Here is a 16,497-nt window from a genome sequence, read left to right as displayed (position 1 = left end):
TACTTAAAGTAGATTCAAGTTGATCATAAACTAATTCGTCAATATGATCTACTTCTTGTAAATCATTATCATCTCCAGGTTGCTTGCAAATGTTGAAAATATTCATTTTCAATGTCATATTTTCAAATGATAGCTTTATCAGTTCATTCCTACAATTCATCAATGCATTAGAAGTTGCAAGAAATGAATGTCCTAAAATAATAGGAAATGAATTACATGCTTCAACAGATTGTATATCCAAAATAATAAAATCCACAGGATAAATGAATTTATCGACTTGTACTAATACATCTTCAACTATTCTTCTAGGCACTTTTATAGATATATTAGCAAGTAAGCGAGTTACAAAAGTTGGTTTTAACTCACTAAGATTGAGACTCTGAAAAACTAAATATGGAAGTAAATTCATACTAACTCCAAGATCAAGTAAAGCCTTTTCAATTCTATCTGCTTCAATAAAGTATGAAATTATAGGACAACCAAGGTCTTTATATTTTAAAGCATTATTATTTTAAAGAATGATACTTACTTATTAAAAAAGCTTTCTTTTTCACATTCAGTTTTCTTTTCACAGTGCATAGATCTTTCAAAAATTTAACATAAGAAGACATTTGTTTAATAACATCCAATAAAGGTATATTAATCCTTACCTATTTGAAAGTTTTATAGATTTTAATTAACCACTCTTTTTTAATTCTTATGCCTTGACTTTTCTAGTTAAAAATGCAAACTTAGCTTGAAGGTCATGATCTTCCCTAAGGTTATACATTTCTCCACTAGATGTTTGAGGTTGAGTTTTACTTGGTGTCTCATAAGTGTCTGTAGTGTCCCTATTTTAAGCATTATTAGCTAGCAAGTCTAGGTATTACATTGCTTTATTAAGGTCTTTATCTTCAAAAGTTTCATTGCACATCAATTCCACCATTTGCCTATCTTTAAGTTTTAACCCTTTATAAAAATGGAAAACCTATCTCTATGTTTTAAAACCATGATAAGGGGTAAGTATTAAGTAAGTTTCGATATTTATCCTAACATTGGTAAAATGTTTCTCCTGGTTTGTTAGTGAATGTGGTGATTTTTCTTTTGAAAAAGTTTGTTATGCGAGATGGAAAAAGCTTATTTAAAAATTATTGTTGCATTTCATCCCAAGCACAAATGGATCTCGGTCTTAAATTTTTCAACCATGTTTTAGCTTTATCTTTTAATGAAAAAGAAAAAAGCTTTAATCTAATGGTGTCAATGTCAATGCTATAATTTGAGTCATTATATATGTTACAGACCTCCTCAAATTCTCTTAAATGCAAGTATGAATTTTCTATATCTAAGCCATGAAAAAAAGGTAAAAGTTAAATAATGTCTGGCTTAAAATTAAAATGAAATACATTAAGAGGGGAAACTATGCATAATGGTGCTCTTGTTCTTGTGAGATTGATGTGGTCTCTAAGTGTTCTAACATAATTATTCTCATTATTCTCATTATTCTCATTATGAGACGACTAGTTATCTTCTTCGGCTATATTTTTTGAAAATGATGAGAATACCCTACAAAGTCTATTACTTAATGTATGTGACCAAACTCTCTTGCACACGTAGGAAGAGATTAAAATGGAAGAAAAAGAAAGAAAAAGAAACAAAAGTTAGATAAAAGAAAAGGGAAAAGGAAAAATAAAATAAATATTATAATTTTTACAAGAATTTACTTTCACGGGAATGACGCCAAAAACTTGACATGATCAAATTATTGATGTCTTCTTCCAAGTGTAGGAGTGAAATAATAAATAACCTGACAAGACCGGAGTCGAACCACAGAGAGATTAATTATATAATAATAATAATAATAATAATAATAATAATAATAATAATTGTAATTGTAATGATAATGATGATGCTGGTGGTGGTTTAGAGAGGACTTTAAGATGTAAGATTAATATTAAGATTAAACAATAATAAAATAATTATCAAGGTTAGAAGATCTACTAATGGTATTTTCAACAAGTATGGTATGAACTCTTTTTATTACTCAACTAGAAACCACACACAAAGAAGGTTCCCATCATATTATAAATTATTATCATGATTACATTAGTTATCTTATTCAAATAAAGCTAATACTTGTAAATGGTGTCATTGATTCATGATTATAACTTATGTTAATAACAAATCAAGTTCATTTCATAGCACATGTGTCGGTTCTACTATATAGTTAGGCTGTACAAGTGTCAAATATTTGTTGTATCAAGTATTACATAACATAAATCTAGATTAACTATTTAACAAACAAGGTATTAAGAGTGAACAAGATAACAAATACAAAACATGTTAGTATCAAACATTAAAGTCCATGTTGAGTTTATACTATGCTTATTCTTACACCATTAGTGTAACCTTTTTACCTTGACATAATAAACTTAGTTAAATATAATGAAGAAGAGAAACATAAATAAACATGAAGAGAACATAATTATGTAAGTATAGTAAAGGAAATAAAAGGCATAAACAAGAGATTAATGAAAAAAAAAACTTAAGGATTACAAAAATATAAATAAAGAAAGCAAGAACATGATCTTGATATGAAAAAAAAGATGCTTAAATGCATGGCAAGTGCCTTCTTTTACAGGCCAAAATTTGAAACTACTAATTTGTTGACTAATTGTTGAATGAGTGACTATATTTTTACTTGGTGACAATCCTTATCTTCTTGTCGAAATAAAACGTCATTGCTAACATTAGAATTTAAATAGACTATTGACACGACCAAAAGATTGATGTCTTCTCCCAAGTACAGGAATATCGAAATAACATATAATCCGGCAAGACCGGGGTTGAACCACAAGGAGGTTAATTGTATAAATTATAAACAAAAATAATACAACAACAACAACAACAACAACAATAGTAGTAGTAGTAGTAGTAGTAGTAGAAGAAGAAGAAGAAGAAGAGGTTGATAAGAACTTTGAGATGGAAGATTAATATAAGGATTAAATAATGATAACAACAAATATCAAGGTTAGAGGATCCATTAATGGTGTGTTAAACAAATATAGTATAAGCTCTTATTATTCATTTGGAAACCACACACAAAGGAGATTCCAATTAGATTATAAATTGTTAACATGATTACATTAGCTATCTTATTCGATTAATGTTAATACTTGTAAATGTTGTCAATCATTCATGATTATAACTTATATTAACAATAAATGAAGTTCGTTTCATAGCACAAATATCGGTTATACCATACAGTATGGGCTATGAAAGTGCCAAGTGTTATACAATATAAATCTAGATTAATAATTTAACAAGCAAAGTACTAAAGAGTGAACAAAATAATAAATACAAAATATGTTAGTATCAAACATTAAAGTCCATATTAAGTTTACATTATACTTATTCTTACACCATTAGTATAACCTTTTCATCTAAACTTAGCTAAACATAATGAAAGAGAGAAACATAAATAAACAAGATAAGAACATAAATAAGATAAAAGTTAACTAAGTAAATGAAAGGAATTGAAAGGTATAAACAAGATATTAATGAAAACAAAACTTAAGCATTACAAAAATACAAAGAAAAAAATTAAGAGCATGATCTTGATCTAAAAACCTAAGATGTCTAAATGCATGACAAATATCTCCTTTTATAGGCTAAAATTGGAAACTGTTAATTTGATGACTAATTGATGAGTGGGTGGCCACATCTTCACTTGGTGACAATCCTTATCTTCTTATCTAAATAAAACATCATTGATAACGTCGGAATTTGAACCAGACCTTTATATGAAAGTTTTAAAAAATTGTCTCAGCTTTCCAAAAAAGAAAATTGAAGTCATTTAGACTTATAGAACTCGAGATATGGGCTCAACACTAAACAGTGTCTAGGCTGCATGATAGATTTGGACTTTTTTATTGTTGCTACAATTTGGACTTGAAAATAGTCTATTTAAATTGTGAATTCCTATGAAAGTTATAGGCCTATTTCTTATCTTTCCATCCATATAAAGTAGACTTAAATCCAAGATTTATAGCTATAGATATGACCCAATTACCGAATAGTGTTCCGGTTTGGACTACACCAGCATCTTTTTTCTAAGTTTGGCCATCTCTTTGTCCTTCCAATTTCAGTTTTTAAACTCATCAATCAATCCTTTTATTTATGTGATAGGCCTGCATTTAAGATGAACATTTACCACAAATTAAAGGTATCTTATATTATTAGATATGTTATTATTAAACATGTTTTAGTTAAGGAGCTATTGATACTTCAAGTGCAAAATGATAATATAAAACCTTGATAAAAATGCACTTTTAGTGCTGTATGATCACTGAAAACAACAACAGATGAGCCAATAACATAAGACATAAATTTTTACATGCAAATACTACTGCATGTAATTCCTTTTCAATGGTGGTGTAATTCATTTGAGCACTATTTAAAATTTTACTTGCATAGTAAATCACATAAGTTTTTTTTATCTTTTCTTTATCCCAAAATAGCACTCACGGCATAATCACTAGCATCACACATTATTTCAAAAAGTAATGACCAATTAAGAGGTTGAATGACAGTAGTAGAAGTAAGCAAGTTTTTAACTTTAACAAAGAGTTCTTCACAATGTTCAGTCCATTCAAAAATATTATCCTTTATTTGAAAGTTACTTAAGGGCTTAGGTATTACATTAAAATCTTTGATGAACTTTCTATAAAAACCAGCATGTTCTAAGAATGATTTAACATCTTTAATAGATTTTGGTGTTGGCATGTTAGCAATTAACTTCATTTTAGATTTGTCAACCTTAATTCCTTTTGATAAAACAATGTGACCAAGTACAATGCCATTTGTTACCATAAAGTGATATTTTTTCTAATTTAGTACAAGATTCTTCTCTTCACACCTGCTCTAAACCTTTTATAAGTTAGTCAAACAACCATTAAATGAATCACCAAAAACAGAAAAATCATCCATAAAAATCTCAAGAAAATGTTCAACCGTATCACTAAATATACCGAGCATGCATATTTGAAATGTGGCTAGTGTATTACATAATCCAAAAGGCATCCTTCGATATGTAAAAGTACGAAATGAATATGTGAAGGTAGTCTTTTCTTGATCTTCCAAATCAATTTCAATTTAGTTATAGCCTGAATAGCCATTTAGAAAACAATAAAATTCATCACATGCAACTCGTTCTAGGATTTAGTCCATGAAAGGTAAAGAAAAATGATCTTTTCTAGTCATTGAATTAAGTTTCCTATAGTTAACGCACATGCGCCAACCAGTAATAGTCCTAGTTGGCATTAACTGATTGTTCTCATTTGTTATCACAATGACTCCAGACTTTTTAGGTACAATTTTGGTAGGACTTACCCATTTGCTGTTAGAAGTATGATAAATAATTTCATTATCTAGAAGCTTAATGACTTCATTTTTCACTACTTCTTTCATATTAGGATTGAGCCTTCGTTGCATTTCGCTAAAGGGTTTAGCATTTTCCTCCAAATAAATTATGTGTGCGCAAATCAAAGGACTAATTCTTTTTATGATAGTTATGGTCCATCATAATGTATTTTTGTGTATTTTTAGAGTTGGTAATAACTTACCTTTTTGATGTGCATTAAGTTTGGAAGAGATTAATACAGGAAAAGTTTTATTTTCTTCTAAAAATAAGTATTTGAGATTGAATGGTAACGACTTTAAATTAGGTTTGGGTGATTGAACACTTGAAGGTGTGAACTTAATTGATCGTGGTGGCAATTCCTCAATTTGTGGTCTCCAATAACTTGCTTTTGATTCTTTCTAAAAATAAACCAATTGTAAATTGTCAAATTCATCTATTTAAGTTTCACTGGAAGTGGTTTGAAATTGATCATAAACTAATTTTTCAGTAAAGTCCACTTCCTGTAAATCATTATTATCTCCATGTTGCTTGCAAATATTAAAAATATTCATCTCCAATGTCATGTTTCTAAAAGATAGCTTTATCAATCCATTTATATAATTAATCAATGCATTAGAAGTTGCAAGAAACAGACGTTCTAAAATAATAGAAAATGAATTATATGCTTCAACATGGTATGTGTCCAAGATAATAAAATCTACATGATAAATGAATTTATTAACTTATACTAACACATCTTCAACTATTCCTCTAGGCACTTTTATAGATCTATCATCAAATAAGAGAGTTACAGAAGTTGGTTTTAACTCATCTAGATAAAAAACTGAATATGGAAGTAAATTCACACTAGCTCTAAGATCAAGTAAGGTTCTTTCAATTTTATGTTCTCCAATAAAGTAAGAAATTGTAGGATAACCAGGATCTTTGTATTTCAAAACATTATTGTTCTAAAAAATGACACTTTCTTGTTCAGCTAAAAAGCCTTTCTTTTTCACATTTATTTTTCTCTTCAAAGTGCACAGATCTTTCAAAATTTTAGCACAAGAAGAAACCTATTTAATAGCATCTAATAAAGATATATTGATCCTTACCTGTTTGAAAGTTTTAAAGATTTCAGAGCTGTGATTGACTTTTCTTTGTTTGTTCATAACATGAGGAAATGGAAGTGATGATGGGGAATTAGTCTTTTATTTGCAATTTTCATATTCAACCCTTTCCTTATCCTTAGAGATTGACTCATCATCTTTCTTAGAAGGTTCAAGAGTGGGTTTTTTTTATAACCTTACCACTACGAAGAGTAGTGACTAATTTGACTTGATCTATGTGTTGGCTTCTAAAACTACTTGCATTTGTATTGTATTGCCCTTTGGGATTTTGTTGTGGTTAAGATAGAAACTTACCTTTCTCTTGGAAACTAAGAGCAGATGTCATTTTTGCAAGAGTATCTTTAAAATCTGTCATGCTTTGAGCAAATTGAGTATTGATTGTCTCTTGCTTTTTAATGAATGCATGCAATGTTTCCTCAAGATTTCTTTTAGAAGGTGGAGCATAAAGAGGTGCATATCCATGAAAATTTTGAAAATTATGGTGTGTTTAAAATAGTGGTTGTGAAATTTGTGCATTGTTATTACATTCTTTCAACTGAAATTTGAGTGATTTCCCCAACCAAGATTGTATGTTTGCGAGTATGGGTTATGACTGGGCCTTTGGGAACTATTTAAAACATGGGCTTTTTTATGGAGGCATTCCTTAAAAGAAGGCAAACTTGGATAGTGATTGGTTGAGTGTTTATTTGTTTCACATATTTGACATACAATGTCTTTAACATATTCTAATTGACCACTCTTTTTTAATTCTAGTGCCTCGACTTTTCTAACTAAAGTTGCAAACTTGGCTTGGAGGTCATGATCTTCTCTAAAGTTATGCATACCTCCACTAGATGTATCAGGTTGAGTTTTACCCAATGCCTCATAAGTACCCACAATGTCTCACTTTTGAGCATTTTCAACTAATAAGTCTAAGTATTCCATTGCTTTATTAGGGTCTTTATCCTCAAAAGTTCCATTGCATATCAATTCCACCGTTTTCCTATCTCTAGGTGTTAACCCTTCATAAAAATACAAAATCAATCTCCATGTTTCAAAACCATGATGAGGGCAAGTATTAAGCAAGTCTCAATATCTATCCCAATATTGGTAAAATGTTACTCCTGGTTTTTAAGTAAAAGTGGTGATTTGTCTTTTGAAAGAGTTTGTTATGTGAGAATGAAAAAACTTCTTTAAAAACTGTTGTTGCATTTCATTCCAAGCATGAATGGATCCAAGTATTAAATTTTATAGTAATGTTTTAGCTTTATCTTTTAATGAAAAAGAAAAAAGCTTTAATCTGATGGTGTCAATGCTATAATTTAAATCATTATACGTGTTACAAACCTCATCAAATTCCCTTAAATGCAAGTATGAATTTTCTAAATCTAAAACATGAAAAGAAGGTAAAAGTTGAATAATGTCTAGCTTAAAATTAAAATGAGATACACTAGGGGGGAAAACTATGCATGATTGTATACTTATTCTTATGGGATTCATGTGGTCTTTAAATGTTCTAATACGATTATTCTCATTATGAAGAGATTGATTTTCTTCTTTGACCTTATTTTTTGAAAATAATGAGGATACCCTACAAAGTCTATCACTTAAAATATGTGATCACACTCTCATGCACGTGTAGGAATAGAATAAAAGGAAGAAGAAAATAAAAGAAAAAGAAACAAAATAAAAGAAACAAAATTAGATACAAGAAAAGTGAAAAGAGAAAATAAAACAAATACTATAATTTATACAAGAATTACCTCATCGACAACGGCGCCAAAAACTTGACATGGCCAAAAGATTGATGTCTTCTCCCAAGTGTAGGAGTGTCAAAGTAATAAATAAACCGACAAAACCGGGGTCGAATCACATGAAGGTTAATTGTATAAATTATACATAACAACAACAATAATAATAGTAATAGTAATACTAATAATAGAAAAAGAGGAAGAAGAAGTTGATAAGAACTTTGAGATGGAAGATCAATGTGAGAATTAAACAATGATAACAACAAATGTCAAGGTTAGAGGATCCACTAATGGTATTTCAAACAAGTATAGTATAAACTCTTATTATTCGGTTGGAAACCACACTTAAAAGAGGTTACAATCGAATTATAAACTCTTAACATGATTATATTAGTTATCTTATTCGAATAATGCTAATACTTGTAAATATTGTCAGGCATTCATGATTATAACTTATGTTAACTGATTAGTACTTAAAAATGCATTTTTATCAAGGTTTTATATCATCATTTTGCACTTGAAGTATCAATAACTCCTTAACTAAAACATGTTTTATAATAATATATCTAATAATATAAGATACCTTTAATTTATGGTAAATGTTCATTTTAAATGCAGGCCTATTACATAAATCAAAGGATTGATTGATGAATTTAAGAACTGAAATTGAAAGGATAACGAGATGGCCAAACTTAGAAAAGAGATGTCGGTGCAATCCAAACCGGAACACTGTTCAGTAATTGGGTCATATCTGGAGCTATAGATCTTAGATTTAGGTCTACTTTATATGGATAGAAAGATAAGACATAGGCCTAGAACTTTCATATGGAGCCCAAGATCTAAAAAGGCCATTTTCAAGTCTAAATTGTTGCAACAACAAAGAAGCCCGAATCTGTCCTCCAGCCTGGAACACTGTTCGGTAATTGGGTCATATCTGGAGCTATATATCTCAGATTTAGGTCCAATTTATATGGATGGAAAGGTAAGACATAGGCCTACAACTTTCATATGTAGCCAAAATCTAAAAAGGCCATTTTCAAGTCCAAATTGTAGCAACAACAAAGAAGCCCGAATTTGTCCTCTAGCCCGAGCATGGTTCAGTATTTTGGCCATATCTGGCGTTCTAGAAGTCAAAATGAGCTGAATTAGTCATCAAATCAATAGTTCTTAATTTTGGCCTATAAAAGGAGGCATTTGCCATGCATTTAGGCATCTTGGTCTCCAGATCACGATCATGCTCTTACTTTCTTTCTTTGTATTATTCGTAATGTTTATGCTTTACTTTCATTAATATCAAGTTTATGCTTTTCATTTCCTTTCCTTAGTTAACTTTTATCTTATTTATGTTCTTATTTTGTTTATTTATTTTTCTTTCTTTCATTATGTCTAGCTAGGTTTATTATGTCAAGGTGAAAAGGTTACACTAATGGTGTAAGAATAAGTATAGTGTAAACTTAATATGAACTTTAATGTTTGATACTAACATGTTTTGTATTTGTTATCTTATTCACTCTTTAATACTTTGCTTGTTAAATGACTAACTTGATTTATGTTGTATAACACTTGGTACAACAAATGCTTGGCACTTTCATAGCCCATACTGTATGGTATAACCGACACCTGAGCTTTGAAAGGAAATTGATTTGTTGTTAACATAAGTTGTAATGATGAATGCTTGACGAGATTTACAAGTATTAGCATTAATCGAATAAGATGACTAATGTAATCATGTTAACAATCTATAATCTGATTAGAACCTCCTTTGTGTGTGGTTTCCAATTGAAGAATAAGAGTTTATACTATACTTGTTTGACATAACATTAGTGGATCCTCTAACATTGACATTTGTTATTATCATTGTTTAATCGTTACATTAATATTCCATCTCAAAGTCTTCTTCTTCTTCTTCTTCTTTAATATTATTATTACTACTACTATTACTACTACTACTACTACTACTACTACTACTACTACTACTACTACTATTATTATTGTTGTTGTTGTTGTTATTGTTGTTCTATTATTGTTATTTATAATTTGTACAATTAACCTCTCTATGGTTCGACCCCGGTCTTGCCGGGTTATTTATTACTTCGAGACTCCTACACTTGGGAGAAGCCATCAATTTTTTAGTCGTGTCAAGTTTTTGGCGCCGTTGTCGATGAGGTAATTCTTGTATAAATTATAGTATTTGTTTTATTTTCTCTTTCCACTTTTCTTGTATATAACTTTGTTTCTTTTCTCTTTTTTCTTCTTCTTTTGTTTTCTTCTTCCTTTTATTCTATTCCTACACGTGCATGAGAGTGTGGTCACGTACATCAAGTGGTAGACTTTGTAGGGTATCCTCATCATTTTCAAAAAATATGGCCGAAGAAGATAATCAATCACTTCATAATGAGAATAACCGCGCTAGAACACTTAAAAACCACATGAATCCCACAAGAACAAGTGCACTATCATGCATAGTTTTTCCTCCTGATGCATCTCATTTTAATTTTTAACCAGACATTATTCAACTTTTACCTTCTTTTCATGGCTTAGAATTGGAAAATCCATACTTGCATTTAAAGGAATTTGAGGAGGTTTGCAACACATATAATAATTTAAATTATAGCATGAACACCATCAGATTAAAGCTTTTTCCTTTTTCATTAAAAGATAAAGCTAAAACATGACTATAAAATTTGAGACCAGGATCCATTTGTGCTTGGGATGAAATGCAACAACAGTTTTTAAAGAAGTTGTTCCCATCTCATAGAACAAACTCTTTCAAAAGACAAATCACCACTTTCACTCAAAAACCAGGAGAAACATTTTACCAATGTTGGGATAGGTATCGAGACTTGCTTAGTACTTGCCCTCATCATGGTTTTGAAACATGGAGATTGGTTTCATATTTTTATGAAGGGTTAACACCTAGAGATAGGCAAATGGTTGAATTGATGTGCAATGAAACTTTTGAAGATAAAGACCCTAATGAAGCAATGGAGTACTTAGACTTGTTAGCTGAAAATGCTCAAAATTGGGACCCGCGGGTACTTATAAGGTATCGAGTAAAACTCAACCTCATACATCTAGTGGAGGTATGTACAACCTTAGGGAAGATCATGACCTTCAAGCCAAGTTTGCATCTTTAGCTAGAAAAGTCGAGGCACTAGAATTGAAAAAGAGTGGTCAATTAAAATCTGTTAAAAACATTGTGTGTCAAATATGTGAAACAAATGAACACTCAATCAGTAAATGTCCAACCTTGCCTTCTTTTAAGGAATGTCTCCATGAACAAGCCCATGCTTTAAATAGTTTCCAAAGGGCCAACCATAACTCATACTCACAAACATACAACCCTGGTTGGAGAAATCACCCAAATTTTAGTTGGAAGAGTGAGAACAACAATGCACAAACTTCACAACCACCATTTCAAGCACACCACAATTTCCAAAATTCCCATGGATATGCACCTCCTTATGCTCCACCGCCTAGAAGAAATGTTGAGGAAACATTGCATGCATTCATTGAAAAGCAAGAGACAATCAATACTCAACTTGCTCAAAACATGACAGATTTTAAAGATACTCTAGCAAAATTAACATCTGCTCTCAGTTTCCAAGAGAAAGGTAAGTTTTCATCTCAACCACAACAAAATCCCAAGGGGCAATACAATGCAAATGCAAGTAGTTTTGGAAGCTAACACATGGATCAAGTCAAATCAGTCACTACTTTGCGTAGTGGTAAGGTTATTGAAAAACCCTCTCTTGAACCTTATGAGAAAGATGATGAGTCAATCTGTGAGGGTAAGGAAGGGGTTGAATCTGAAAATTGTAAAGAAACGACTGATTCACCGCCAGCATTTCCATTTCCTCATGCCATGACCAAACAAAGGAAAGTCAATCACAACTCTGAAATTTTTGAAATTTTCAAACAGGTAAGAATCAATATATCTTTGTTGGATGCTATTATGCAGGTTCCTTCCTATGCTAAATTTTTGAAAGATCTATACCCTGTGAAGAGGAAACTAAATGTGAAAAAGAAAGCCTTTTTAGCCGAACAAGTAAGTGTCATTCTTCAAAATAATAATGCTTTGAAATATAAAGACCCTAGTTGTCCTACAATTTCATGCTTTATTGGACAACATAAAATTGAAAGAGCCTTACTTGATCTTGGAGCTAGTGTGAATTTACTTCCATATTCAGTTTTTCAGAGTCTCAATCTAGGTGAGTTAAAACCAACTTCTGTAACTCTTTTACTTGCCGATAGATCTGTAAAAGTGCCTAGAGGAATAGTCGAAGATGTGTTAGTACAAGTCGATAAATTTATTTATCTTGTGGATTTTGTTATCTTGGACATAGAACCTGTTGAAGCATGTAATTCATTTCCTGTTATTTTAGGACGTCCGTTTTTTGCAACTTCTAACACATTGATTAATTGTAGGAATGGACTGATGAAGCTATCATTTGGAAACATCACATTGGAGATGAATATTTTCAACATTTGCAAGCAACTTGGAGATGATAATGATTTACGAGAAGTAGATCATATTGATGAATTAGTTTATGATCAACTTGAATCTACTTTAAGTAAAAATGAGTTGGATGAATCTGAAGATTTGCAAATGATTTATTCTGAGGAAGAAATCACGGATGAAAAACGCACTGAAAATGTTGATGCGGATCTTTTTTCAAAAGTGACAATAAATTCGACATCTGACATCACACCAATTGATGATTACTTTCCTAACGAATCCTTACTTTCTCTTAGTCCAATGCCTTGGTATGATAAAAATATCAATTTTCTTGCTTTAGGAGATTTGCCAGCTGATTGGAGTACCCAAGACAAAGAAAAGTTTTTGAATGAAGTGAAGAACTTTTATTGTGATGACCCTAACTTATTCAAATACTATCTTGATCAAATATTTCAAAGATTCATTCCCGACAATGAGGTAAGTAGTGTCATTAAACTTTGTCATTCTAAAGCATGTGGAAGTTATTTCTCATAAAAAAAGACAGCTACAAAAATCTTTCAAAATAGATTTTATTAGCCCACCATGTTCAAGGACACCCATGCATTCTGCAAAACTTGTGAAAATTGTCAAAAAGTTGATACTGGTCAAAAAGTTTTGTTTTATAATTCTCAACTTTATGCATTCCCTAGAGAGCTAAGATCAAGATGGAGCAATCCTTATGGGGCCTGTGATATTGAGAATTCAATGAATGACAATGTTTTTAAGGAAAATGGACATCGTTTGAAAGCTTACTTTGATAATTTTCCTAGTGAAAATGAATCAACTGGTTTGAATGATCTTGTAGATAAAGGTTGATTATTTTATTTTTTTCATATTATTTTTGTGTTTCTTTTTTAGTGATTTTTGCTAGTTTATCTCACCCCGGTCAAATGGCGGATAACGGTACTACGTGACTTAAATCGGTTTTTTCAGTTTCCTATAATAACTGATATCTATATATATATTTGTGCAATTCTTTGAATCTCTCTTTCAATTCTCATTTGACAATGGACACTAATCTTGAAAAATTGAAAAAGTATTTTCCCGCTCTGCCTCAGAATGCGATTACAAAAATTTACCGTGCTAAATGTGCAAGATTGAGATTGTTAATGAATCATGGAATTCCTGAAGATATTCGTTGGTTGATTGAAGCAAAGGTCCGATTATCAAGTGAGTCCTTTAAGTCCTTCATTTCACACATACCTGAAACAGGTAAAAGCACTTTTGCAAAGAAACGTCGTGCAAAATGACTGAAATACAATTTGACAAATCACCTGTGATATTGTGAGAAGCAGCGGAATCAATTAACCATTTGGTGTCCTTTGGATGAGAGGTAGAGACACAATTAGCAGTGGGCTCCGAAAAACGGACTTTCGGGCATTGTTTGGCGACATGGCCAAGCTGGTCACACAGCTGACATTTGGGTTGATAACGACGTGGACCCATAGACTGTCATAAAGAACATGATCGACTTAGTCTTGGGAATCTAACTAAAAAAAAACCTGTTTGCCAATTTTTAAGAAAACTGGATGCGAAGCTTATCCCCGGCCCATAGAGGGCGTTTAAGCCGTTATTGGACGTAAAACCAAGGGAAGATGTGAGCCACAATCACAACTACCTGTACATACACATGCTTTTTCACAAGTAAATAAATAAATAAATAAAGAGAGAGAGAGAGAGTGTGTGTGAGACTCTAAGTGGCCTACATATAGGTGGTATGATTGCCTTTCTAATTTCTCATCTATAAAATCCTCTCTTCCTTCCTTTCATTTCTACTCAACCCATACATTCAACAAATACAAAAGTGTGTATAAATGGCAAGTTCCTCAAGTCATCATATAAGAAATATTTGTGTTTTCGGTGGATCTAGTCCTGGGAAAGAAAAGGAGTTTTTAGAATTAGTAAATCATCTTGGTCAGGTGCTAGCTAAGAGAAAGATTAATTTAGTGTATAAAGGAGGCAGTCTTGGGCTAATGGGAGGTGTGTCAATAGTTGCATTTTTAGGAGGTAGTCAAGTTTTGGGGGTCGTCTCCGAAGCTTTAGCATAAGGGGATATCATTGGAAAAACAATTGGAGAGGAACTTCAGGTCTCCACAATTCGACTCGAATGAATGCATTGTTTAACCATGTTGATGCCTTCATTGCTTTACCAGGTGGTCTAGGCACATTGGAAGAGATCTTTCATATTTCCTCTTGGGCCAAACTGCACATTCACCATAAACCCATAGGTTTGTTAAATGTTAATGGTTATTATGATAAGTTGTTTTCTTTTCTTGATCATGGTGTGGAACAGGAATTTATAACATCTTCTGCACGATAAATCATAATCTCTGATGCTATTGCTGAATGATTAATACTTAAAAGTGCATTTTTATCATGATTTTATATCATCATTTTGCACTTGAAGTATCAATAACTCCTTAACTAAAACATGTTTTATAATAATATATCTAATAATATAAGATACCTTTAATTTATGGTAAATGTTCATTTTAAATGCAGGCCTATTACATAAATCAAAGGATTGATTGATGAATTTAAGAACTGAAATTGAAAGGATAACGAGATGGCCAAACTTAGAAAAGAGATGTCCGTGCAATCCAAACCGGAACACTGTTCGGTAATTGGGTCATATCTGGAGCTATAGATCTCAAATTTAGGTCTACTTTATATGGATGGAAAGATAAGACATAGGCCTAGAACTTTCATATGGAGCCCAAGATCTAAAAAGGTCATTTTAAAGTCCAAATTGTTGTAATAACAAAGAAGCCCGAATCTGTCCTCCAGCCCGAGAACTATTCAGTATTTTGGCCATATCTGGAGTTCTAGAAGTCAAAATGAGCTGAATTGTTTATACAAGAAAGCTGACACAATTTCCTACAACTTTCATGTTTTCGAGTGGCTCCAATTTTGACGTTATCAATGACGGTTTGGGCAGATAAGAGAAGATAAGGATTGTCACCAAGTCAAGAGTTGGTCACCCACTCATCAATTAGTCATCAAATCAATAGTTCCCAATTTTGGCCTATAAAAGGAGGCATTTGCCATGCATTTAGGCATCTTGGTTTCCAAATCAAAATCATGCTCTTGCTTTCTCTTTTTGTATTTTTTGTGATGTTTATGCTTTGCTTTTATTAATATCAAGTTTATGCCTTTCATTTCCTTTCATTTACTTAGCTAACTTTTATCTTATTTATGTTTTTTTTTTGTTTATTTATTTTTCTTTCTTTCATTATGTCTAGCTAAGTTTATTATGTCAACGTGAAAAGGTTACACTAATAGTGTAAGAATAAGTATAGTGTAAACTCAATATGGACTTTAATGTTTGATACTAACATGTTTTATATTTGTTATCTTGTTCACTCTTTAATACTTTGCTTGTTAAATGACTAATCTTGATTTATGTTGTATAACACTTGGTACAACAAATGCTTGGCACTTTTATAGCCCATACTATATGGTATAACCAACACTTGAGCTATGAAAGGAACTTGATTTGTTATTAACATAAGTTATAATCATGAATGCTTGACGAGATTTACAAGTATTTGCATTAATCGAATAAGATGACTAATGTAATCATGTTAACAATCTATAATCCGATTGGAACTCCTTTGTGTGTGGTTTTCAATTGACTAATAAGAGTTTATACTATATTTGTTTGACATACCATTACTGGATCCTCTAACCTTGACATTTATTGTTATCGTTGTTAAATCTTTACGTTAATATTTCATCTCAAAGTTCTCATCTTCTTCTTCTTCT

The sequence above is a fragment of the Populus euphratica genome, unplaced genomic scaffold (genome assembly GCF_000495115.2).
Source record: "Populus euphratica unplaced genomic scaffold, PopEup_1.0 scaffold309.1, whole genome shotgun sequence".
Taxonomy (NCBI): Eukaryota; Viridiplantae; Streptophyta; class Magnoliopsida; order Malpighiales; family Salicaceae; genus Populus; species Populus euphratica.
Note: the sequence above shows the minus strand (reverse complement) of the source record.